Genomic DNA, 27,091 nt, shown 5'->3' on the forward strand with positions numbered 1-27,091 from the left:
ATTTTGTGGCTATAGCCATTTTTGACTCTATTTACATCCATTTTCAAGTGACTTACAGAATATCTTATATCCCTATGTTTACATGTAATTAACACCAAAAAAACACATGAGCACACACCCAAAATGCACATAAACAACAACAAAAAACTGGACGGAAACAGAACAGGAGTAAACAATCATGAATAATTATCATGATTTTTCACTTCAACCTCTGAAATGATCACAAAACGATTAGCCTTTCCATGGCTAACTTAAAAGAGAATGAGGAAAAGAGCAGCTTACTTGCAGTTTCTGTCATGTCTTGTGTGTTTCCTTTAATAAGTCACCAAGATACACAAACACAATGCGTTCTGAGAGGCTTTTCGTAATTTGTAATTTATTTATTTAAAAGGAACGGTGCATATTAATGAACATTTACATGTAAATATGCCAGAATTAGCCAACGGCTACTTTCCATCTGCAGTCCCTAGCAGGTCAAAAGAAGTAACATGACAACAACAACACCAATAAAGAAAACGACAGAAAGAAATCAGCACATAGAACTGACACATCAGTGACATACAAAACAAAACCAAAAAATAAATATATAATAATAATACCAACAAGAGGGCACATAGACGCTTGATTTAAAATTAGTGCTTGTTTTTTTGGTTTCCTTTCAGACACTTTTTTTAGATTGACTTTAAAAGTGCTTAAAGTGGTGCAGTGTCTTATTTGAATAGGAATCTCATTCCAGACCACAGTACCTTTAACTGATAAAACGTGATTACTGAAAGTAGTTTGTCTATGTGGTACTGCACAGTCACCTCTAGTGAAGGCTCTGGTTCTTTTCCCACTGGTTCTAAATCTTAACATAATAAACTCACTCAAAGGTGGGGCAGCAAATCCATGCAAAATCCTAAATTTTGAGCAGGCTAGTTTAAACTTTTTAAAATGATCAAAACTTAAAATATTATGTTTCTGGAGAATAGGGCAGTGATGGGTGGAAAATGATTTTCTATCCAATACTTTCACAGCTTTTTTGAAGAGAGATTATATTGGGTTTTAGTCTACTTAAACATGTTAGTGTCATACAATGAAGAAACATTTTAGTAATCCTGTCTGGGAGCAACGATCTTATTTGTCTGAAATTATTCAGATTTAAATTAAATTTACAATTCTACATACATTTTTCACATGCTTTTTAAAAGTTAGATTTGAATCAAGCGGGGTACCAAGATATTTAAATTCCTATACAAGCTGCAGCTCCTCACATTTCAGAAATATATTTGAACTTGACAACACTTTTGAACACTTTGAAAATACCATACAGACATTTTTTTCATGGAATTCAGGAGAAGACATAATTTGGTAAGCCACTCATCTATAGCGATTTATTGCAGACGTTAGTTTCTCAGATACTTGTATGTCAGACTTAGCTTTTGTAAAAATTACAGCATCATCTGCATAAAGCTGTGTGTCAATATCTTGGCAGATATTTGGCAAATCATTAATATATAAAGAAAAGAAAATAGGTCCAAGAATGGAGCCTTGAGGAACACCAATCTCATGGTTGTAAGGTTAATTGTTCGTAGGTCATTATATATATTAAATTTTAATCCATAAGCGTTAGCTTGACTTATTTTTTTCACCAAGGCCACTCGGGCGTAGGCCTGCAGCACTCATCCGAAAATGACGCGTCGAACACGGCCACACTCGGCTGTAGAGTTGGTATTCCTTGCTGGAGCTTTGGTGTTATGAATTTTCAATGTCTGTCCATCTATCCATCCAACCATTTTCTGCACTGCATATCCTCACTTGGGTTGTGCGCGGGCATGCTGGATTTTGTCGCTATACGACATTGACATTGCGCCTAAAAGCACATGCTGCACCGCGACACGGAACATAAAAAAAGCCCACCTACAGGGCTTGTCGATGAGGTGTTTATCCGAAATTAAGATCCACTCGCATCGCGACAACGACAGCTTTGTGAACTGGCTTCAAGCAGTGGTGGACGTACTCGACTGCATGAGCGGCAACAAGAAGAAGAAGATGATTTTGTTCTGCTAACCTTGTCTGTTTAGCGGCAAAAAGCTATTATTTGGCATTTGATCCGACGTGAGACTTTTTCAGTCAGCTGTTTTAGTGATTGGTTCTACAGACAGATGTTTAACTTTGGGGCTTCTCTCACAGAATATTTAGAGCCCAACATACACTCTGTTTGGACAGATCTAAACTCGTGCCGGTTTTCTGTTGTTTTGTTGTGTCTATTGTATATAGTATTTTTTGTTTAATTTATTGCTTTCACTTGTTATATTATTGGTAGTTTGTTGTTGTAATGTAAAGTGCTTTGTTGTCGTTTGTCGCTGTTGTGAAATGCGCCACATAAATAAAGTTCTATTGTAATTGCTGCCTTGAGCAACACTTTTAACACCATCACTGCGGCTACTGTCAACCATGGGGTGGAAGCATCCATGCCTGGCTGCCGGCTGCCTCCTTAGACTTAACAAAAGACAAAAAAATAGGCATTGCATCTAATCAATGAAATGTTTTGACTGATTTTAGTCACACTATTATTTATATGCATTGTGTATTACATAGTTTGATCTAAAGTGACTCCCAACAGTTTAATTTCAGTCAGCTGTTTTAGTGATTGGTTCTACAGACAGATGTGTAACTTTGGGGCTTCTCTCACAGAATATTTAGAGCCGAACATGCACTCTGTTTGGACAGATCTAAACTCGTGCCGGTTGAATTGGTCCCCACCAGTTTGATTATTTTGTTCACACCAAACTACACTAAAACTACAGTTGGCTTACATTATGGCGAGTTGTAAAATGTATTTTATAAGGACTATAGCAGGTGGTACTGAGAGAGGTGCTAGACATCTGGAAGAGTGTGTTATTGCCTCAGACTGTTCTTTTCTGGATACAGATGCAGCAGGTGGTGGTGATTTATAGCTTCAAGCTGGCTGGAGTTTATTCTCAATATCACAGTTTATACACTGCGTACCGGCGGATGACTGTGCTCCAGGTGCTGTTCAATCATTCAACAATGTCATGCCACTTACCTAGAAATAAGCTTACCCTATAAGAAATCATAGTAGTTGACTGTTTTATTTAATATTGTCCTACATTTGTTGTACCGTTGAATACATTTTTTTGGAATAATGAAAAAAAAACATTTACGTTTATTGTTTTATTTACTCTATAATTAGCTTTGTAGTTGTACCAGTGCTTTAAAACTGGCAGTTTAAAAGCAATGGGAAAAATCGTTTTTTATTGGACCGCCTATTGCCCCACCATTGCACCATGTTGGCAAGTGGTTGCCGGTACGCAAACAATGTGTACTTGCCTCAACCGGCTTGGGTACCACTATTATAGAACACAACCCAGTATAAAATTCCAAAAGTCTCGATTTTAATTACCATTGTTCTTTAAAAAGAATATATTAGCTAGTGTTTTATTTTCTGCCATGCTGCCAAAACTCAAAATAACATACCATTCAAACAGGATTTCATGTTTTTTTTTCTTATAAGTGTCTGCCTAATGCGACTGATGTCAACATACGTTATTAGTGTCCATGTAAACATCGCCAATATACCAGAAGAACCAACAGTTGTGTAAACTTATCTGAAGTAAGGCTATGTTCACATCGCAGGGCGTGATGCCCAATTCAGATTTTTTTTTTAATCCGATATTTGATGTACTCGTTCACATTACAAAAACAATTGAAACATCTAATGTGAACGCAACGCATACATGACGTAACACGCACGCGCACAAAGCACTACATCAAGTGACGTGGTGAAGTGTTTAGTGAAGTAAATGTGGTCCCGCGTTTTATGATCTCATATCGCCAGATTAGCAAAACGGGAGGAGTCGAAACATTTTGTGTTTATGAGACAACGCTCCTCGATCTCCTCATTCAATGGAGACGTCTACTAAAGATGATGTCATTTCATTGCCGCGTGTAATAAATGATGCGCCTGTGTGGCTCAATTACTACTATCACCACAAATGTCAACTTTACGCTTCATGTGGGATTAAATTAAAGTTAAATCTAAAGACAACTGTTACTCAAAACAACTGTTCACAACAAGATTCACGGACGATGTCAGTAGTCTCCCGAGCACTTTATACCGCCCGTGCTGAGTGCATATTGGGCTTCTGATGACATAGGTTGCATGTGTTCGGATGATATTGCAGAAGCATCGCATACATATCCGAATTTACATCCACATACAAAAGAGGCCCAGGTCAGATTTGAAAAAATCCGAATTGTACCGTTCACACTGCATGAAAAAAATCAGATATGTGTCGCATAAGATGTGTACCACTCTTCCGCGTCGCGATCTGTTCAATTTATAGTTCCATTGTCATTCTGTGGCATCATCACAGCAAGAAAAAATAATCATGATGTCAAATGTTTCTGATGCTCATTGAGTCAAGCATGTTTCTGTTTAATGTCTTGCATGATTATGGTTTGATTTACACAAATTTGTGCAGCGTTTAAGGCCTTTTTCGAAAATATTTTGGGTGGACTGAGAATTGTATTGCTGTATTTTTAGCCTGCAATTTATAGAAAGGTGACAACAACTAGCACTGAGAGCAAACGTTAGCTTGTGGTATGCTGAGCCGAAGTGATTGAGGCCATTTGAGTTCAACAATCTTGTTGTTGTAAAATGGATTTCCACCAAGTTGGGACTATTTATCACATGGCGAGCAGGGCTCAGGTGTGTGATATAATGGTGGTAATGATGCTGAACAATTCCGCCATCTCTTACTAAATTGGAAAGTGAAGCCAAATCACCTAGCTTTTTTTCTTTTTCTTCATTTGCGTCACGCAGCGTTACTTCTTTACAACTTGGAAGATATAGACAGGAATTAATTGGATACAGATTTCTGGCAGATTTATCTGATGATGGTGAGTAGGCTGTGCTTTCTCTGCAACACTCATGGGAATCAGTTGCACCATTTATTTGGAAATTGTGTTGTGAGTCACAGCATAGCAGTAAACCGCTCTTCCGTGCATTATTTGACTGTTTTTGACAGCATCTGAATTTTGCCAACTGCTTTTCTTTGGCTGTTACATTTTTTAAAAAGATGCAACGAGTACTGCAGGGGGAAAAAAGAGAGTGTAATTTCAAGGTGCTTCTTGTTCTCTTGACGTGATAGGTTTTGTCGGGAGATTAACTTTGTGCTGTTTGTCATAAAAATGTAGGATTTTAGTACATTTGCTAAAAATATCATGAAAGGAACACAGTTTGTCACATGCATTCTAAGACAGGTATATTCTGTACACCCACATGCATGTATTCAGGGAGTCATCAAAGTTTGATATTTGGAGAAACAAGTCTAACTGTATTTAAATATACGCTCGCGACACAAGTCGAGATGCGGAGGATGTGAGGGAAGACAGCCACACAATCAGATTTGTTGTAATTTTTGTTAGATTTGTGGGTTTTTTTTAATGTTATTTTCTAACTACGTTGTCCGTTGCCCTACGTTGCCCACATGGTGCAAAAATCACTAAAATGCTCTGTGGATTCTAGGCACGTTGCCTGAATAAAGGCTTTAGTAAGGAATGTGACACCACTGGATGCAGTTCCGATGCAGTAAATGTAATAAGCACAAATGCTACTACAGTCCTGTCTTATACCATTACTGTTTAGACTGTGAACTATTCATGCATGCCCATCTCCAGATTTTTACCGACAACCATAGTTAAGAGTGGAGGCAGGATTACTAATGCTAACATTGAAAGCCCACTTCAAATGTTTTTATAGTTGCTGTAAGATTTGAAGGAATGTTTATCCCACCAGATTTGTAGTGTAGCCCAAAAATAGTGAGTAAACAAACTGAGACAAACCTTTTTTATTACATGAAAATTGTGTGAAATATAGATTCCGTTATTAGTTACACTGTCATTGTATTATTGTTTTGGCTGCATCTGCCTTTATTTCACCTGGTGTCATCGGATCAGCTCTTCGCTCTCCTTGTACCTTCACCACTTGTTTCATTGTGTGATTAGTGTGCCTTCCGTATATGTGGTGTGGATGTGTTGTCAGCGTCTGGCACCCCATTTCAAGATGCTTGTAGATGCTGCTGCCCTAGCTCATGCCAGTCTTTGTAAGTCAAGTCAAATGTATTTATATAGCCCTTAATCACAGGAAAGTCTCAAAGGGCTTCACATATGCACCAGATCATATACACGACATCCTCTGATCTTAACCCCCAGGAGGGCAAGGAAAAATTCAAAAAACCCCATCTGGGGAAAAGTGAGAAACCTTGAGAAGGCCCCACAGATGGGGGAATCCAACTTCCAGGATGATCAGGCTGCAATGGATGCCGAGTGGGCAACATTGAACACACATTATAGTACTATACAGTGTTTTTTAAAGTGATGTGAAAGTTAATTAAATTAAGTGCTGCAGGAAGATGACATCTGTGACGTGAGGAGGGGCCCAATGGTCAATGTAGAAATCTCCATAGCAGCGCCTCAGAGAATGTGGTCAGCCTCCGATCTTGTAGCAGTCAGTTGCTGTTGGATCGAAACAGCAACCTCCAATTCGGTCGTCATCACCTAATTCCCAAGCCTGGCTTCATTGAATTGATAAGAAGCTAGTCTACTTTATTTTCTAGTATTTTCCTTTTACTCTCTTACTTTGTCATTATCATGTACCATATGACTGGCGTTGGGTGGAATCATCACATTTTCAAAACTATCACTTTTCAGGAAAAGTGTTAAGCCATTATTAATATCAATAAGAATTAATAAATACTATTTTGTATTTATTATTTTTCTAAAATGCTTCAATATTGTTTGGTGAGTATATATTTATTTATGTATATTGTGCTTAAGTATTTATTCCTTTTAGATTTGTTTTAGCACGGTGCATTTCCTGGGCGAAGAAGAAACGAGAGAGAGAGAGAGGTGAATTAGAGCGAGGCTGTTCACATCCGAATAAAGACGCAACAAAACACTGTCCTGCCATGTTGGATGTCTGTAGCAAGGAAGACGCTAGAAGAAATACATAAAGTCAAACCTCTATTGTAACCCGCCATACCACTGCCTCCGACGTTAAGGAAGAACAACTTTTAAGAGTTACACTACCAACAACGTACGTCACGACTATCACCGGGGCAGGGGGACTCAGACGTGCATGTGTCAGCCGAGCAATTCATCCTCATCGTCAATATTTTGGAGCAGATATAACACCTCCTCTACTCTAAAGCTTTTTTTAAATATACATGTATAGATCATGGTGACCAGCAGCCTTTCTCAATGCAGCCGCTGGTTGCTATGAAAACCTCACTCACACAATCAAAAAAATTGACGGCGTCAAAAGGGGGTTGGATTAACGCCGATAACGCGCTGAACTGACACCCCTAATTATTATTAATGAAAATGCACAGTTTTATCACATCAATCAATCAATCACATTTTATTTATATAGCACTTTTCATACATAAAAATGCAACTCAAAGTGCTTTAAAACATTCAAAGCAAAACATAGAATTATCTTCAATCAAAAGAAAAGATAAATTATTTAAAAGTTGTTGAAAGCCAAACTAAAAAGGTGTGTCTTGAGCTTCCTCTTAAAAATATCAACAGTCTCTGTAGACCTGACATCCTCTGGCAGGCTATTCCAAAGGTGAGGACCAAAACGGCTGAATGCAGCCTTTTATGGACCAATCAAGTGCCAGTTGCCTTGAAGCTATTTTTTTCAGAGTATTTTCTGAAGCGCCGTTTTCGTTGAGAAAAGTGTGTCCAGCTCTGATTGAGCTGCAATTGCAGCTTCAATGACATCCTTATATTCACTCCACTAGAAATAAGACATGTTTAAGCCACATGGATATATTTTAAACCCAGAAATTCATCACATAACATGGAGCCCCACAAATGCAGTTGGTGGGATGCTAAAAAGAGAGCAAAACTAGGCAGGCACCGCTTCCATTTATGGGACAATGGCATTGGAGTCAAAGCAAAGATGTGGAGAAGGTCCTGGCAGATGAGAATGCTGAGGGTGACGAATTGCAGGATTACACCCAATGAGAGAGGGATGTGGTTTTCTCTGGGAGGTTGATATGTCAACACACTCAGATACCAGTACATTATAGTAAAGAGCTGTGCAGGACATAAGAAACCCACACTGCTGTTTGATGCTGTGTTCAGTAATCTCCCTTTTGTCTTAGTTATGTTTCATCCAGGCTCAAAGGCTACTGTACGCATTCACATTCATTTGAAATCAAGCATTGGCTCCTTTAGCACAGGGCGGGGGAAGTCCCTCAGAGCAGAGACAATGGGGATATTCAAAGCTGTTGGATGCACTAACTCGCAGAAATATGGGGATTGACTGGTCTATTTTTTGGGGGGTTTGTTGGCATAACAACCAGTGCAGACAGTGTTCTGACAAGCTGGCATTGTTTGGATCTTGAGCCTCTCGCTGCCTGTCTTGATGGGTCGTTAGTGTCCAACACAGTACATGTTGCAAGAAAAAGCTGCATCAACTTGTCAGTGGTTCATTTTAATTAGTCACTGCAAAAATACTCTGGTAGTTTGCTCCCACGATGAGATATTTATGTTTATACTTAGTATTAACTATTTGAAAGCTTTGTAATTTGTAAATACTTAATATTTCTATTTACCTACCTATTTTATAGTCAGGCAGAGCTCTAGACTAACATTTTTTTACTAGGAGCACAGTAGTCTCTAACCTAAAATTTTAAGAGCGCTTGAAGATTTAGGGGTGCACACAGTAAATAAAAATTACATTCCGCTCCATTTTCACGTATTACCAATAAATACTTGCAGAAACTACAATGTGTTCAATTCACATTTTATTGGGCAAGTTGCGACACAACATAAGCCAGAAGTATAAGTTATACATATTAATGATAACTAAAAATGTAAAGTTAATGTTTAGACCGACAGTGCAAGTATTATCCACCAATTTCACGCTTTTTGCATGTTTGTGGGTATGGACAAGAGTGTTTGCAGTTGAACTGAATTTGTTTACCGGAGTTCGGTGCAGCCAAGCGTCTGTTCAGTTCCCACTCAAAAACAGTGCAAATGTTGGTCCTCTTGAGTGCACCTCACAATTCAGGAGCAGTGAAGACACGTATTTTTTTTAAAAATTGTGAGCGTTAACATTTGTCTGTCTATAATATGTGTGCTCTACGACTGACTGGCGACCAGTCCAGGATATGTCCCCTGTGGCACACAAAGTTTGTTGGGAGAAAAATGGTTGTGCAGGATCTGATTAAAGGGAAGTCAACCCAAACATTTTTTTTCAAGAATATATTCTATGCAGGCCCAATAGGTGAAATAAGGAATGTTTGTTTGTGGAGTATGAGTTAAACAGCAAATCAATCTGGTTTTAGCCATCTCAGGGGGCGGCCATTTTGTCTCTTCTGTCGACCGAAAATGGCACCACAGTTACGCAGAGCTCTGCTGACGACCAATCATAGCTCTACCTGTTTTCTGAAGCTGAGCCATGAGCCAACAACAATCAAGCAATATCTCATGAGAGGGACTAATGTGTTGTACACACCAACTTTTTTTAAACTAAGGGCTACTCCTTTGGGTACTGATTATTGCGAAAGGGCTACTCGCTTGATATACACTATTGAGGCTACCTCAGGTTTAACTACATCGAAACGACAGGTTATTCATACTATGACCGAAAATGATTATTTTTATATTACAGTAAACTGACTTATTTTTTTCCCCATAAATTGGTTACGATTCAGTTACTGGTTTGTTCCATAACATATCAGAAAATAGGGGAAAATGTTGATCATTGTTTTCCAAAGTAAAAGATGTTTGCAAATATTAGTTTTGATATGAAATCTTTAAACCACAAAGGTTACTGCTGACAGTCAGATATCAAAGGATTTCGACAATGTTATTTCTTATTTATATCTTTATTAATATAGTTATCGATCAGTTTGATTATTGATTAGGTGTTGATCAATTAATTTCAATTAATTTGATTATTGATTAGGTGTTGATCAATTAATTTTGACACCACTACAGTATTTTCACCATGACGATGTTCCATAGGACCACAACATACCATATCATTTTACTCACCTGATATATTTAGTAGGGAGCAGTGGACTATAAACATGTTTTACCTATTGGGGTCTGCTGAACAGCTTCTGTTGAGGAGATTTGTGGAGAGATTGCTTGATGATGATATTGCTGGAGCTGAGTTGATTTGGCCAGAGTGTAGAAGCTACAAAATAAAATGGTAGAATAGTTGCTTAGGCAAGTATTAGATGATCACAAGTATGCATTGGAAATGACTCACTGTGAATAAACTGTTGTACTGATGACAGTTTGGAGAGAGACAATGCTGCGGAATTAAATATTGACAATCTAACACACAATTTAAAACACAGCAACATTTCATACCATTTCTATGAATAACTATAATCACAAATTTGCTTAATGGGTCTGATTCTCTTATTTGACATTTAACTAAGTAATACAAATATATATACAACACACACACAGTACTTACTAAAAAACACCCTGCCTACAAACATAGTATACTTTTAAATAATTAACATTTGAACCACAAAAACACGTAAGGACAATGACACACTCAGTCAATACAATATCAGTTTTAGAAGATGGTAAAGCTCACTCAAAGTTGAATAAAAGAACAAGACGTGTGACTACATTTCACTGCATGTCAGAGATGGGACGTAATGAAGTACAAATCGTTTGTTACTGTACTTGAGTAGTTTTTTCCAGTACTTTATTATTCACTGAGTATTTATTTTTTAGGATACTTTTTACTTTTATCTGTTACATTTTAACACCAGTATCTGTACTTTTTACTCAATACATTTTCAAAACAGGGTCTACTTTTGTTTTAGAAGATGCATGACAATCAAAAATAAGTTAGACCAATGATCGTGGCTCCGACAATCATATAAATGGTTAAACGCGGTCCCGGACATCCTTGCTTGTGATTGGCTCAATCTCAAACTACGACATCACCCGAGAAGACGCTATGCTACCCGCTACAGAAGATAATTTAATTGGAAGGTGAGAACAAGTAAAATGTTTGACTATGTGGAGTGTGCCAACGAACAATTCTTGATGAAAGCATTGTGTCCTGTGTAAACCTAAAGACCGCGAGCTTGCCGCCTAAAACAATTACCTGTCCAATCTGAGAAAACATGTTGAGGTAAAGCTACTGTAAATTAGCTTGGCCCTGGTAAATGACGTTAGTTTATCATACCATGCTGTATAAACGCGGTAGGCCATTTCAATCAATCAATCAATCACATTTTATTTATATAGCACTTTTCATACATAAAAATGCAACTCAAAGTGCTTTAAAACATTCAAAGCAAAACATAGAATTATCTTCAATCAAAAGAAAAGATAAATTATTTAAAAGTTGTTGAAAGCCAAACTAAAAAGGTGTGTCTTGAGCTTCCTCTTAAAAATATCAACAGTCTCTGCAGACCTGACATCCTCTGGCAGGCTATTCCAAAGGTGAGGACCAAAATGGCTGAATGCAGCCTCGCCATGCATTTTGGTCCTCACCCTTGGAATAAATAAAAGGCCGGCGCCAGAGGACCTCAGGATCCGCGAGGGCTGGTATGATAAAAGCAAATCAGATAAATAAGATGGCCCAAGACCATTAACACATTTATAAACTAATAAAAGTACTTTAAAATCGATCCTGAAACACACAGGGAGCCAATGCAGCAATTTCAAAACTGGCGTAATGTGCTCCCGCCCTCTGGTTCTCGTCAGCACCCGAGCGGCTGAATTCTGCAGTAGTTGCAGTGGTGAAATGCTCTTTTTCGGGAGGCCAGAGAGCAGGGCATTACAGTAATCTAAACGACAGGAAATAAAGGCATGCATCAGCACTTCCGTGTTAGCCTGAGAGAGAAACGGGCGGACTCTGGCGATATTCTTAAGGTGATAAAAACCAATCTTGGTTACATTTTTAATATGAGGAATAAAACTGAGCTCAGAGTCAAAAATGACGCCAAGGTTCTTCACACAGTGTGAGGGATTAAAAATGTGTAGTTTTGGTAAAAGCTTCTCTCTCTGACCTTCGGGACCGATAACTAAAACCTCAGTCTTGTCCTCATTGAGCTGTAGGAAATTATCTGCCATCCATGACTTGATATCTAAAATGCAATTTAAAAGGGTATCAATGGGTCCTGTGTCATCAGGAGACACGGCAATATACAGCTGCGTGTCATCAGCATAGCTGTGAAAGCTGATGCCGTGTCCCCTGATGACATCCCCGAGGGGAAGCATATAAAGATTAAAAAGTAAGGGGCCTAAAATCGAACCTTGAGGAACCCCACATTTAATTTCATGAGTTTTAGAGGAACAAGTATCCATACTTACAAAGAAATATCGGTCTGTGAGATAGGAATAAAACCAGTCAAAAACAGTACCAGAGATGCCCACTAGATTTTTAAGTCTATTTAATAAAATTTGGTGATCTACTGTATCAAAAGCAGCGCTTAGATCCAGTAGCACCAAGACTGTGAGTTTTCTCACGTCTGCAGTGCACCTAATATCATTTAAGATCCTTAAAAGAGCAGTCTCCGTACTGTGGTTCATCCTAAAACCAGATTGATATTTCTCCAAAATATTATTTGTATTTAAAAAATGATTTAACTGGATGAAAACCAGTTTTTCTAAAATCTTACTTAAAAACGGTAAGTTGGATACGGGTCTGTAGTTATTAAAAACGCTCGGGTCAGAACCGCTCTTCTTCAGAAGGGGCTTCACCACCGCCGTTTTAAAGGCAGCGGGGAAGACGCCTGTCTGAAGAGAGCAATTGACTATATTTAAAATTTGTTCTTCAAAAAATCCATAAAATGTCTTAAAAAGAAATGTGGGAATTGGATCCAAAAGGCAGGTTGTTGGGTTTACCTGGGAGAAAACTCGAACAAGTGTCCTTGCATCAACCAGGGCAAAACTTTCCAGTGTTTCCTCATGTAAATATGATTGTCCGGGTTTATTAAAACTTGTGTTTTGACGGGCTAAAAGACTGGATCTTATGTCATCGATTTTACTTCTGAAGTGGTCTGCAAAGTCCTCACAGAGAGCATCTGTTGGTCTCTGTGGGGACTTATTAAAATCAGAACTAGTTAAAAGTTCAAAGGTGGAGAAGAGAACCCTGGGGTTGTTTTTATTGACTGTAATGAGGTTTGAGAAATAGGAAGATCTTGCCAGTTTTACTGTTTTATTGTAAGATTTCAGTTGTTCGCATAAAATTTCATAGTGTACTGTAAGTTTACTTTTTCTCCACCTCCTCTCTGCACTCCTGCATTTTCTCTTTGATATTTTGATAGCATTGTTTCTCCACGGGGGTACAGTCTTTGTTTTTGTTGTTTTAATTAAAAGTGGAGCTACTAAATCTAATGATGATTTAAGATGTAGGTTAAAATTGTCAACAATAAGATCACAGGGTGCAGGTAAAATGTCAGCAGGAGTGTTTTTTAAGATCTCGATAAAATTTGCTGCCACCTCAGAAGATAGGTAGCGTTTCTTCACTGTTCTGACCGGGACTGCTAGATGGTTAAAACTGGCGATGTTAAAATAGACACAGTAGTGGTCTGACACTGCCAAGTCAACAACAGAGGACACACCAGCAGACAAGCCATAGGTTATAACCAAATCCAGGGTGTGTCCTCTGTTGTGAGTTGGCTGCAAGACGTGCTGTTTAAAATCCAAGCAGTTTAAAAGGTTTGAAAAATCTCTGGATAGTGGGTCCGAGATGTTGTCCATGTGTATATTAAAATCGCCAGTTATTAATATCCTGTTATAACTGGAATATAAAATGGATAAGAATTCTGAAAATTCTGTAATAAAAGAAGTGGAATGGTGGGGAGGTCTATAGACGGTAATGCAGAGAATAGGGGGACTGCTAAAAACAAAGGCATGGTGTTCAAACGATAAATAGCTGCTAAAAATGATCTCCTTTGATAAAAGAGTATTAATAAAAATTGATGCAGTCCCGCCTCCTCTTTTGCCATCCCTTGTAGAAAATAAAAAGTTAAAATTCGGTGGGCAAGCCTCGTTGAGAGCAACTGGAGCATCTGTACCAAGCCATGTCTCAGACAAAAGTATACCATGTAAATTATTGTCTAAAATCAGGTCGTTTATGATAAAAGTTTTGTTTAAAAGGGAGCGCACGTTCAGCACGGCCAGATTAATTATTGTGCTGGACGTGCGCTCATGGTGGTACGAATGAGCAGTATTAACATATACTAGATTACCACTGTTAAAACCACGTTGTTTGTGTGTGCAAGGGAAGCGTCTGCCGGTGATGGTTTCAATGGGAAAATTGTCCGATAGTGGTAAGGTGATGGTTTCAATGGGAAAATTGTCCGATAGTGGTAATGATAATGAGGGCCTGCAGGGGGAGCTAGTGAGGGTGGTGGTACTGTGAGCAGCTGGTATTGGCCTGTAAGTGATGGTAGTGACATTGTCATTGCAGCGTTTATGAGTAGAAGAAGAAATATGATTGGTAAACAAGAGTCAGCTGGGAGTGGAATTGGTTACGACATGGTGGATGTTAGCGGCTAAAATCTTGCTACCAAGAGAGTTCGGATGAACACCATCCGGCTGGTAAAAAGACGGGCGATTCCAGAATAGGTTAAAGTTGTCAATAAAAGCAAAGTCAAGGTGGCCACAAGTGCGTAGGAGCCACGTGTTCAAGCTTAAAAGGCGGCTGAAGCGCTCGGCTCCGCGAGACAATGCCGGCAAAATGCCACTCACCCAGACCGAGAGACCGCAGGTTCTTAACAAGGCAAAGAGGGCGTGAAAGTCTCTCTTCGTCTGCTCAGACTGTCCGCGTATTGTCTCGTTTGTCCCAACGTGAACGATGAGCCGGGTAATGGATGATGGCAGAGAGTCAAGAACACCCGGCAGGATGTTAACTATGTCCATGACTTTCGCTCCGGGAAAACAGCGGGTGACGCAGCCGGGATAGTGAGCACGTCTAATGGTGCTGTCGCCAATTATAACGGTGGTCGGTGGGTGACGTGAGGAGGGAACGCCAAGGGACTCACCACCGGCGGAAGATTCACGACCCCACTGTCCAGGATGGCTCCGCCGAGGCCGAGTGAAGACGGTGGATGACACCGATGAGTGTCGCCGATGATGCTGGTGATGACGACCACCCTTGTACCGGGACACCGCGTCCCGGAGCAGCCCGACGCCTGAGTGGACGGCCGTGTCACCGGCGGACCCGCCCAACATGGGGTTCCCGGCCGAGGTCGTCGCCGTGGGTGGCGGGGAATCCGAGGGAGCCCCTGGGAGCACAGCCCCAGCGTCGGACGCAGCAGTCGGTGTCTCCGACTGCTGTAGTGCAGTGATGGGAACAGGAGACTCACTCGCCAGGGCGGCGAACCGATTCCCCAGGACCAGTTGGGGGCGGTGGGGTTGCTCCCCGGCCCTCCGGCCGCGGGACACCACCTTGACCCAGGTGTCACTCTGCAACGGTGTCGAGCAGGATGGCCCCGGGCAGGCAATTGGATCCCACTTCGCCGTGTCCGAGAGGCCAGCCGCCTCAGCCGTCATTGTCGCCGACAGGATTTCACGAGCGCGCCTTCTCATGACCACCGCGGAGAGTTCGGGGAAACGGGTCGCGAAGCAAGAGATGACCGATTCCTTCTCATGGAGCTCCTCTGAGAGACGACGAATCCCTTCTTAGGTCAGAGATTGTCTTATTTGCCTTCTCCAGCAGGCCATTGTGTTCGTCGCTGTCGTCTGAAGGCATTTTAATACACTAGCTCCAAGCTAGCCCCAAGCTAGCCCGTTTCCGTCTCACGCTAGTTGTATGCTAGTCCGCGAGATCAAGCGACCCAGAGATTAACAAAAATTTAAATAAATAAAAAATAAGATAAAAATAGTCTCCAAAAATTAAAAAGAGTAAAAACGCAACGCGCAGGTGAGGTAGATTCGAAGGCGAAAGTGCAGAAGTGCAATCGATACCATCCACGTCCAAACTCTGACGTGGCAGGAGAAACGCAAATGGAGTGTTTTGGTTCCATTTGTTTGCTATCGGGAAGACCTTGAAATTCTGAAGTTTGAGAACCATTGGTATAGTCTAGCAATTCTATATTCAGGAGATGGGTTTACCTGCATGATTCCTCTCATCACAGTTAAATCCAGTCCAGTCAGTTTAATGGGTGTGTTAAGTGGGCGGCCGTGTCTCAGAAGGTAGAGTAGGTAGGTCCAGTAACTGGAGGGTAGGCTGTTCGATTCCCGCTGTGTCTGAGTCATGTGTCATTGTGTCCTTGGGCAAGACACTTCACCCACCTTACCTCCAGTGCCACTCACACTGCCGTACGGCTGGCTGTGAATGTTTGGTGGTGGTGGTCAGAGGCGCACACTGGCAGCCACGTTGCCATCAGCCTTCCCCAGGGCAGCTGTGGCTACATATGTAGTTTACCATTACCAGAGCGTGAATGCGTGTGCACATGAATAATGTATCCACTGTAAAGCATCTTTGAGTGTCCAGAAAGCGCTATATAAATATCTGATGCATTATTATGTTTATTAAGTGATGACCTTTCAAATTTAACAGCCTTCAAATTGTATGACATGAGGAGGAAACATCCGGTAAAAATAAGTTTTACTTTTATCACAAAGTACATATCAGAGCCTGTACTTTTTTACTTTACTTGAGTAATTATGTGAATGAGTACTTTTACTTGTATTCGTTTCCAAAGTCATTTTTCGTACAAGAAATTGTACTTTTATTCAAGTACAAAATGTGAGTACTTTTCCCATCTCTGCTGCACCTGGCTGGTCAAAGAGTGGGACACTGCCTGAAGGAAAGGCAGGTGATTGATTCACTACATCGTCAGTGACTTCAATTAATCCTTCACATCTTAAATATCTTATAGTGGGTTAATTTGTCCGAATTTCACTACACTTGAATTGCTCTTTCAGATTTGTGGGGATTTTTTTTCTTTTTTACAAAAAACTTTACTGTTTCATTACTATACATGTAAGTAAAGTGCCTAGGTGAGAGGAGTTGTTGAACTTTTTGGCTACAGTGAGTTTAGATAAGTGGATGACAGGATTGGCAATGGAGTGTTTTGCTGTGATGTCTCACTCGACGCAGCTGTGTGCTTCCAGCTGCAAGTTGATTGGCTGGACAGCGCCTTTCCCCATTGCTAAGTGTCAACATGATCCTCTGGAGAATCAATTAGAACACAGACAGAGCCTATCAAATGTCACCGCAGAATGTGTGTGTATATTTTCAAGTGTGTGTATTGGAACAGCTGCACAGTCAAGAAAGCCTTTCAGTTAATGAGGTGCTCATTAATGAGACGACACTCAGAGATGTATTTTATTTTTGTATCATTTCCACACCCTATCGAGGTTTATTCTCTACAGAAGTTTTTTAATGGAGAGTTTGACAGTTGGGGATGTGAAAAAGACTCGGTCCTATTCATCTACATGGTAGCATCTAGTTCACATGGCACAAGTGCAACTGAGGTGAAACATCTACTTCAAATTAGTTTAATGATGCATTTTCCGAGTGCAGCCACAGGTGACAGAGAGATTACATTTTATTTCTTGATGTTTCAAGCTGTAGGTCTGCTTTGGATGCTCATGAATCTAACCAATTACAGTATATTATGTTCTCTTGCACATCTGTCAGAGAATGTTGCTATTACAATGCCAGATTTGTCAAGCTGAAGAAACTATTTTTCTTGACAACAAACCCTTATTACCAAGATAAGGGAGATGGAGGGATGGAGAGTTTTCTCAGTGGATTATTGTGTTTAATTTGTGTTGCTTGAATCCCCACAACATTTGCAGTTGTTAAAATGGGTAATGCACACATTGACTATGTTTACCTGCAGCCAATCAACCTTTTAAAAGCCAGGTAAATGCGCGGAATAACCCAAATATGCTCTGATTCGGATTTTTAAAAATCTGAATATCATGTCTGAGTTACTCTTTTTCTAACCCGAATATGTGTGCATGTAAACGGTGATCGGAATAAGCCAAATGCATGGGACACTCTGCGCATGCTTAACCCCGAGGAATCTTGGTCTTTGTAGTACAGGAAGTGCTTGTATGTGCAGTGTTTGGCACACAACCCACCGGAAATACACATTTAATGATAGACAAAACATGGCGAAAACTATAGAAAGTACGCCACTACACTTGTAAAAGGATTTGGAAACTGTCTGCTTCATTCATGCATTGAGTGACAATATAATGTCTTTTTTTGATGGACACGACGTATATTTGTGTCATGACGTCTGTGCGCCGCCGTTTCAATCGTGTTATTTAAATGTTCTGGGTAACTCTGTCCACTCAAGCCATGTAAACAGGTTTTTCCGAATGACTCACAAATTGGAATTTTGACCTTAACCCGAATATTAACTGCATGTAAACTTAGTCATTGTAACATTTACCATATTTTGGAAGTGGTTTCTGTAAACTATGTGCAATGTAATTTCCAGAGCTGGTAATCCCGCCTTTGCAACAGACCGGTCCGTCTATCCACTTTTGACGGACACCCATTTTGTAGGCAATAAAGGAAAGACAGGAAAAATAAACTGACGAGGCATAGTCAGAAGCCCGTTTTTTTCCATCTATGTAATCATCTATCGTCTATTTTCGTGGTGAGGCTTTAATGGCCACGGTTTCCATTTCCCGTTGGCTACGGCCGAGGCTTCTGGAGACACATTTAGTCTGCCAGCGGTGAGGATTCCATGCCGCGGTGAGTTTTTCTCTTCAAATATCGCTCAGCGGGGAGGACAGAAGCCCGTTTAAAATGCTACGCACACCGGCTGATATTGTTATTGTAGGCTTTAGAGCCAGAGATTAGATCACTACGCAGACAAAAGGGTTTGAGGGCAGTGACACAGGCTTTATTCCAACCAGTAGTAAAGCACAAAAAAAACAGTAACACAAAACTACGATGACAAAATGTTATTGCGAGAACAAAAACGAGTGATGCTACTCACTAAAAAAAGTTTGTGGATAGAGCCAAAATAAGAATAAAAATAAGAATGCCTTTATTGATCCCACAGTGGGGAAATGTTCATTGTTACAGTAGCAAAGATATAGGTCACACAGGGACGGCGGCATAATGTGGCCATTAATGTATAACATTGACGGCAAACATTTAGGATCAAACCTATGTAAATATACGCAGTAACATGTGTATATACACATGTATATACACACCAACCTACTTCTACATAAAAAGTATGAGGAACACTCATTTTGGCCTGTACATAGTACAGAGGAATGGAAGGAAGGTAAGTGCAGAGCAGATCGAAGGGCTATTTACGAAAACGTAAACACAAAATCACAATAGAATTTTACTTTTGCAACCTTAAATTCTACTGGAACGACGACCTTGTTTGCAATTGGAACGATGCGAGAATGGCAAGCAGCAAGACAGCATACAAACAATACTTCACCACCTTCCTTTGTTTGGAGCCGAACATAAATACTACCAACTGCTGATTGGAGACAGGTGATCTGACTGATTGCAAGTGCTGCAGTATAGTGACTCCGCACACACTCAACTAGGGTAGACTATGGATGGAGAGAACACATTAACAAGAGGCAAAAATACAGGACATGGCAGTACCGCCCCTCAACGAACACCCCCAGGCTACGGGCTGTTCGTATATAAGCCAGGTTTTTATGGTCAGTGAATATTTGGAATGGCTTAGCTGGCCCCTCCAGCCATTGCCTCCACTCCTGAAGCGCAAGGACGATGTCCTCCACATCAGAGCTTGTGGTTACCGACGTCATAATTTATTTCTGCGGGGTAAGTTGACGCGAAAAAAAAAGCACAGGGTTGAATTTTCTGGTCAATGGGTGAGCGCTGAGAGAGGATGGCCCCCAAGACAGAAAATGTTAGAGCGAGTTGATTGAGTACTTCAAGGGATCAGGTAACAGAGCACAGATTTACACAATATCCTAACCAAACAGACACGTACAAAAGACTCATGATGAAAACATGAAACTAATTTCTAAATCAAAACCAAAATCAGGAACAGATCGGAGAAGGCCAGACAAGTCCGGTGGGTGTCCAGGAGGCCAGACGAGAGGGTCTTGGCAGGACCAGTCTGGTGGGCAAACCAAAGGCCGAACAAGAGGGTCGTGGCGGGGACAATCTAGTGGCCCTCCCGATGCCAGACAAGAGTTTCTTGATGGGGCCAGTCCAGTGGGCGTCTAGGAGGCCTGAGGAGAGGGTCATGGCAGGACTAGTCTCGTGGGCGACCCGGAGGCCAGACGAGAGGGTTGTGGCGGGGACAATCTAGTGGCCCTCTCGAAGGCCAGACTAGAGGTTGTTGGCGGGGCCAGTCTGGTGGGCATCCAGGAGGCCTGACGACAGGGTCATGGCAGGTCCAGTCTGGTGGGCGACCCGGAGGCCAGACGAGAGGGTCTTGGTGGGGCCAGTCCAGTGGGCATCCAGTGGGCCTTGACAGGGGATGAAGGCAGCCGAAGGCCTTGCGCCGCCAGAGCAGAATCAGAGAGCAGCCGAGGGCCTAGCGCCATCATAGCAGAGTCCAAGGGCAGCCGCAGAGGTTGCGCTGCTGGAGCCGTCATAGCAGAATCAAAGGGCAACCGCCGAGATTGTGCCACCGTAACAGAGTCAAAGGGCAGCCGAAGACCTTGTGCTGCTGGAGCAGAATCAGAGAGCAGCCGAAGGCCTTGCGCCGTCGTAGGAGAATTCAAGGGCAGCCGCAGAGGTTGCGCCACCGGGACAGAGACAGAGGGCAGCCGAAGGTCTTGCACCTCCAGAGCAGTGTCAGAGGGCAGCCGAAGGCCTTGCGCCACCAGAGCAGAGTCATAGGGCAGCCGAAGACCTTGTGCTGCTGAAGCAGGATCGAAAGGCAGCTGCAAAGGTTGCGCCGCAGTCGGAGCCTGGTGGTGCTGAGGAGCCAGGAGGGGGGCCTGCATTTGCTGAGGTACCGGGAAGGGGGCCTGGCTCTGCAGAGGAACCGGCATGGGAGCCTGTAGTGGCCGAGGTGCCGGGAAGAGGGCATGGCACTGCTGAAGCACCGGGTGCAGAGGAGCCAGCATGGGAGCCTGTAGTTGCCAGGGTGCCGGGATGGGGGCCTGGAACTGCTGAGGCATCGGGACTGGGGCCGACATTTTCTGAGGCGCCAAGGCCAAAGGCTGCCTCATCAGCCTGCCACCATAGAGGTCGGGACGCACACGAGACACGAGGGGTTCGGAGTACCGATAGTGAGGAAGGTAAACTAGAAGAAAATGTATGAACGGGACTAGGTGAAGAAGTACGTAGTGAACGAGGTGTCAAAAAAGGTGGGGAGTGTAGTGGCTTGGATAAAGGTTTGTAATGACGTGACTTGGAAAAGGCTGAATAATGAGAGGAACCAGAATGTCTACTCGGACGCCTACGTTGGCCACCCCTGAGGGTCCCGTGTAAATGGCCAACCGGGCACCCAGAGAAGGGTCCGAAGGGAAGGGTTCATCCGTGGACGCAAAGGGTACAGGTTCGGAATGACGCGACTTTGAGGAAGCGGACTTGCGGGAGGGACCAGAATCTCTACTCGGGTGTCTACGTTGGCCACCCTGCGGGGGTCCCATGTAAATGGCCAACCGGGCGCCCAAGCCAGGGTCTGATGGAAAGTGTTCTGGAGTGGACACTAAGGAATCATCCTCAGAAAAACGTGACAAAAACTGACAAGGGCTTGAATAGTGACTTGGGAAGGGACTCAGAAAACCAAAGTCAGTGTCAAAATCTGAATCTGAAACTAACGATCATCGCCGTATAAAAACTGAGGAGGGCTTGAAAAAGCAGGAAGCTCAAAATCAATGTCAGAATCAGAATTAGAAAGGAGATTGACCAAATTACGGCCATCTTCACAGTCAGAAAAATCTGAGTCTAAAAACAAAACATCGGCTGTTAAACTAGAAGGGGACTATACAAGAAGAAGATGAGAGGGACATGGAAGAAAAGACTCAGCCTACATGAAGGGCTTGGGGTTGGTCAGCAGGCCAAGGGCGGTTGGAGGCAGACCGGAACTTGCGACGGCTTGAGCGACCCATCGTGGAGGAGCAACACGAGAGGTTCCCAGTGAAAAGTCAAAGCAGCACCCGGTGAGACAATCACTACCTGATTGGAGGTGGAGGGATGTTTAGGAGCAGGTGGTGATGTCTTCGGCTTGAGGGATTGTGTCTGAGTCTGGATCCATGACTGGTCAGTACGTTCTGTCATGTGAGGCGTGGGATTTGAACAATGAGTCACTTTCTTAACTCAAACGTTAAGCACTTCCATACATCAAAGGAATCACAGAACCCATCCGACGCATCATGAAAAAACACCAAAAACACACTGCAATAAAACCACATCAGAAATTACGACAACAACTTGTGCACCCAAAAGATACCATAACACCCGACGAAAAATGCAACATCATTTTCGAAATCCCATGCAAAACATGCAATAAAACATGCATTGGAGAAACTGGTCGAACTTTCGAAATGCAAAAAAAGAAACAGCAGGACATTACACCAGAACCCAAAAACAAAAAGCCGGACAAGAGAACAAGAAATCAGCCATAACAGACCACTGCAGAAGAAACAACCATACCATGGACTAGGAGAAGGGCAGAATCATAACATCGGAAACCAATAAACTCAGAAGATGGATCAAGGAGGCCATGGAAATAAGGAGGCGTGGAGAAAACGCCATCAACTGGGACAAGGGGGCCTACATGCTTCCACACACCTGGGACACCATCCTCCAACGGCGGCGGGGGTTGGAGCGCAGCCTTGATCGGGTCGGGGAGCCTTATTTTGAAGGTTCGCCCGACCCGGTCAGCTGTTTTTAGACACGTCACATGGAAGCAGTGACAGCTCCGAGGAAGGCTGCAGTGACAGCCGAAATTGTCAACACGGTAAGAGAGTTTTCTCTTCACAAAAATAGGAAGATCATTATCATTATCAAAACAAAAGAAACTTGAAACTCACAGTTATAACCAGCCCACCAAGTGCAACCATTATTCCAATGTGACCCATGATGAAACCAGTTTTGACACCTCTGATCTTGAGTGATTATAAAGCATTCTGATTCATCATGCATTTGCGGAATATCCACCCGTTTTTATCCATCTCGGGGACGGCTATTATTCCAGTCCTAAAGGCTTTACACTGGCTCCTCTTTGAATACATAAAAGAAGGCCACCCACGGACGACCCATGGCCTTCTATGTATCCACACCTCCATAATTCACTGCCATTAGCACTTAAAATGATTCTGACAGTTGAGGAGAAAAAATCAAAGTGTTATCTTCAAAAAGAGACCAAAACTATGCCAATACTTCAAATGGTTCAAGTACAGCATCAAATTTGCCACTCCCCTGGTATTTTTACCTGAACGCCTAAAAAGGTGCACCCAAAGTAAAACTGAAGCTGTACTTGAACCATTTGGAGTATCAGTATAGTTTTGGTCTCTTTTTGAAGATAATACTTTGAATGTTTCTCCTCAACTGTCAGAATGTTTTAAGTTTGTCTGGCACTGAATTATGGAAGTTTGAATATATAAGAGAAGGCGGATTTTATGTCCGCCTTTTTTTTTTTTTCTTTTCCAAAAATCTGCCTGGAAAATGTTGTATTAGTTAGTGAACTAAAATTACACAACAGGATTACAGCTCAAAGGCTCCTCCAATTCCATTTCAAATTTGACAATAATACGTCAGAAAATGAGCATTTTACACAAGTTTTACTAAGAGGACGTCCAGGCGAACCAAAAGTGTGCCATTTGAATCCCATCGCAATTATGTTGCAACCATGTTCACATACGTAGGGGGAAAGGCTGCTATTGTGGAATGCTTCAACAAACATGAGTTCTAATGAAAAGTAAGACTTGGTGCTATCATATACTACATCCAGATTTTAAAAAAGCGCAGAAAAATCAAAGAAGGTGATGCAATATGACGTGCGCTCTGACGCACAGCCCTGATGTCGCTGGGCTTTGAAAGTGTGTGTTACGCAAGTTGCCCCGGTGTTTTTGTTGAAAACAGTTTCCATGTTTTTTTTTTAAGAATTTCATTGGCCGTTGAATGCGTCAATCACCAGCTTAGCAAGTTTGGTTGTGACTGCAAAAATAACTGACAAATCATCCATATGCAGGCGTGGCAATATTTACGCATGGAATATGTTCATCGGCTGTTGTTGAACTCTGACATGGGAAACATTAGTTTATTGGATCAAGTAAGCAATCAATCAAACTAAGGTCCAGCCTATGCTTTGAATGCTCGTGTGTCTAAATCCGTCGAAGGTAACTCAATCTACGATGGAAAATATGTACATATGTAATATGTATATGTATCTGATAGCAACCTGTAACGGTTGCAGCAGCTAATAACGTGGCTTTATGGATGTCAGGCTTGTTGTGGACTAACTATATTACTGGAATACCTTTACTGGACCCTTGTCGACATAATATGATCATTGATGATGGATTATGAAATTGTGTTGGACATTTGAGGATGAAATGGTGAGTTGCACTTTTTTTGTGTGTAAGCATTGTTTTGACTTAAATGCTCGCCGAGCCAGCAGATATGATTGTATCTTATAATGTTTGGTATCATTCGAATCTGCGGAAACTCAGTTTTCTAACCATATATAACATGCCGAGGAATGCTTTGATGTTGTTCAGTATGTAGTGAATGTCTCCCGCATGTACGACCCGTAAAACCACCCGTGGGCGGTTGGAATGGCAACGGATTTTAAGGGAAAACCTATAGATTTGGACGAGAGCCCAAAGAACAGCCTCGTTTCACAAATTAGCCAGTCATAGTAGGACTAAGATATGGTCTTAAAATAAAAATCCTGATTTCCCCCCACCCAAAAATACATTTTCCGATTTTGATTGATTTTTTTTTTTTGCCTCCTTTCAATACATATAAAAATCGAATGACAATGGTAGTATTAAAAAATGTGTGTCCCTGTAAACACAACCCTTAGTACTCTTGGTACATGCCAGGTAGGTTGGCTAGTTTGAATTTATGACATTGCTTGACAAGTGAAACAAGATTGACAGCAACATGAGGCTTTATATTGCATGGCCTGTCACAATGTCAACCCTAAACTGAAAAGCCTTTTTGAGGGCACTAGAGATAGAGATCTCATGCTGCTGTCATGTTTAAACTTCCGGATGATCTCTTTTTGTGAAGTTACATCACCGGAAGTAGTTGTGTAAAAGGTTATAACTGTCTTTTGAGAAATAAAATATTTGTAGTGTACTGCCAAGTACAAATGGAACGCAGCATTGAACAGAACATCAGTACATGTGTCATTCATGTGGATATATTTAACACAACAGCTGCACCTACCATCGAAGTAGATCAGTGTCTGTATGTGGCTAACTGTTTTAGCAATGTATCAACAGGCAACTTTGACAAAGTTAAGAGTGATCGACTCTTTTATTGCAGGGCTCCTTGCCATACGTAAAAGTATGAATTAAATCTGCTCATGATGTCTGTTTCTTAGCGGGAATTTTCGCATAGAACAACATTTTGCTGTCATGTGTCTCTTTACATGCTGAAAAAATTTGCTTTTGTTTCAACAGCCTCTAAAGATACTGTTTGCGGTACACTGTCTGACGCTGCAAACGTGTTCTGATTCCAAATGACTGACAAAACGCTGCCTCTTTAGCAAACTAGCTACTCTCTGTTTGCCACCATGTCGCCAGTGTTAACAGTGGAAAACAACAAAAATAATTATTTCATACTAATTTTCAAAAGGGGCAAATTTACAGGTCGCATAAGCACGAGTGGATGAAAAATGTATTTGCGCTGTCTCAAATTTTAGGGTCAAATACGACCATTTCGGGTCGGCAACCTTGAACAGTCAAAGAGCCATTTCGACACGGTTTCCACGGAAAATAGGAGCTGCAAACACTTTTTGACATTAACCTCCAAAAAACGCCAGCTTATTTGAGTTCCCAGGCACCGCTTCATTCAAGTTGCATAATACCTTATTATTACACACTCTCGTCCACATAATACAGTACTACCTACAAAATACATTCAATTGGTAAACCGTGTGCATATTAAAATGAAACGGAGACTTACCACACGATGTGAGGGGGGTCTTTTTGCAACGAAGCATCTCATTGATCCAAATTAAACAAGCCAACGTAATCCAGCGACCTTATTATTTTCACTGTTGTCACTCTTGTTGTCCTTAAATTGGCTAGAATTGAAATTAAAAATTACAGACGAAGGAGGGACTGACCATTGGAATCGATTTGTGATTAAAAAAAAAATATATATATATATATATATATATATATATATATATATATATATATATATATATATATATATATATATATATATATATATATATATATATGAATTTGACCATATTTGGACTTCCAAGATTTTCGGCCGACAGTGACTATATACCGTGTTGGCCCGAATATAAGATGGTGTTTTTTGCATTGAAATAAGACTGAAAAAGTGGGGGTCATTTTATATTCGGGGTCTAGACATTATACCCATTCACGACGCTTCATGGCGCCAGATGTCATTGAAGCGAATGCTGAACTTGACTTACTTTGTGAAGAGTAATGTTCTGTCATGACAGATCTCAGCTACTCTCAAGTTAAACCAGTTTGCATTATTTTATTGCAATGTTTTTCCTTATTCAGATTTGTTTCAAGACTACAGTTACAGTTATACTTCACTTTGATGGTTAATGCAGTTATTGCAATTTTGCTGTTTGATCACAATAGATTGGTTTATTTACATTTAAAAAAACAGAAGCCATTCATTTACGAATGTGATTGCACTTTAGTTTACATATTTAAATGTTCAGATATTAAGATTTGAATGAGGCAAAATAACATGTTTTTTCTCTCAAATATATTGTTATAATCATTTGTTTCAGATGTACTGTAATTATTTTACTGTATAAAAATTAATTTGGTGTTAAAACAAACATTTTTCAAACTTGAGTCTTGAAAGAAGAGGGGGTCGTCTTATAATAAGTGACGTCTTATATTTGGGCCAATACAGTAATTTTATTTTAATATTTTGAGGTCACAATCTTACAAGCTACAACTACAATTAAACAAACAATCC

At 41.2% G+C, this 27,091-nt stretch overlaps 1 protein-coding gene across 1 annotated transcript in view; it reads left to right on the top strand.

The window, feature by feature from the left end:
• brinp2 (bone morphogenetic protein/retinoic acid inducible neural-specific 2) overlaps positions 1–27,091 on the top strand; it is a 254,278-nt gene that overhangs the window by 199,564 nt on the left and 27,623 nt on the right. The gene's annotated exons all lie outside the window — the stretch shown is intronic.

The sequence above is a fragment of the Filicampus tigris genome, chromosome 10 (genome assembly GCF_054856515.1).
Source record: "Filicampus tigris isolate MCC_2025a chromosome 10, RoL_Ftig_1.0, whole genome shotgun sequence".
NCBI classification, from domain to species: Eukaryota; Metazoa; Chordata; class Actinopteri; order Syngnathiformes; family Syngnathidae; genus Filicampus; species Filicampus tigris.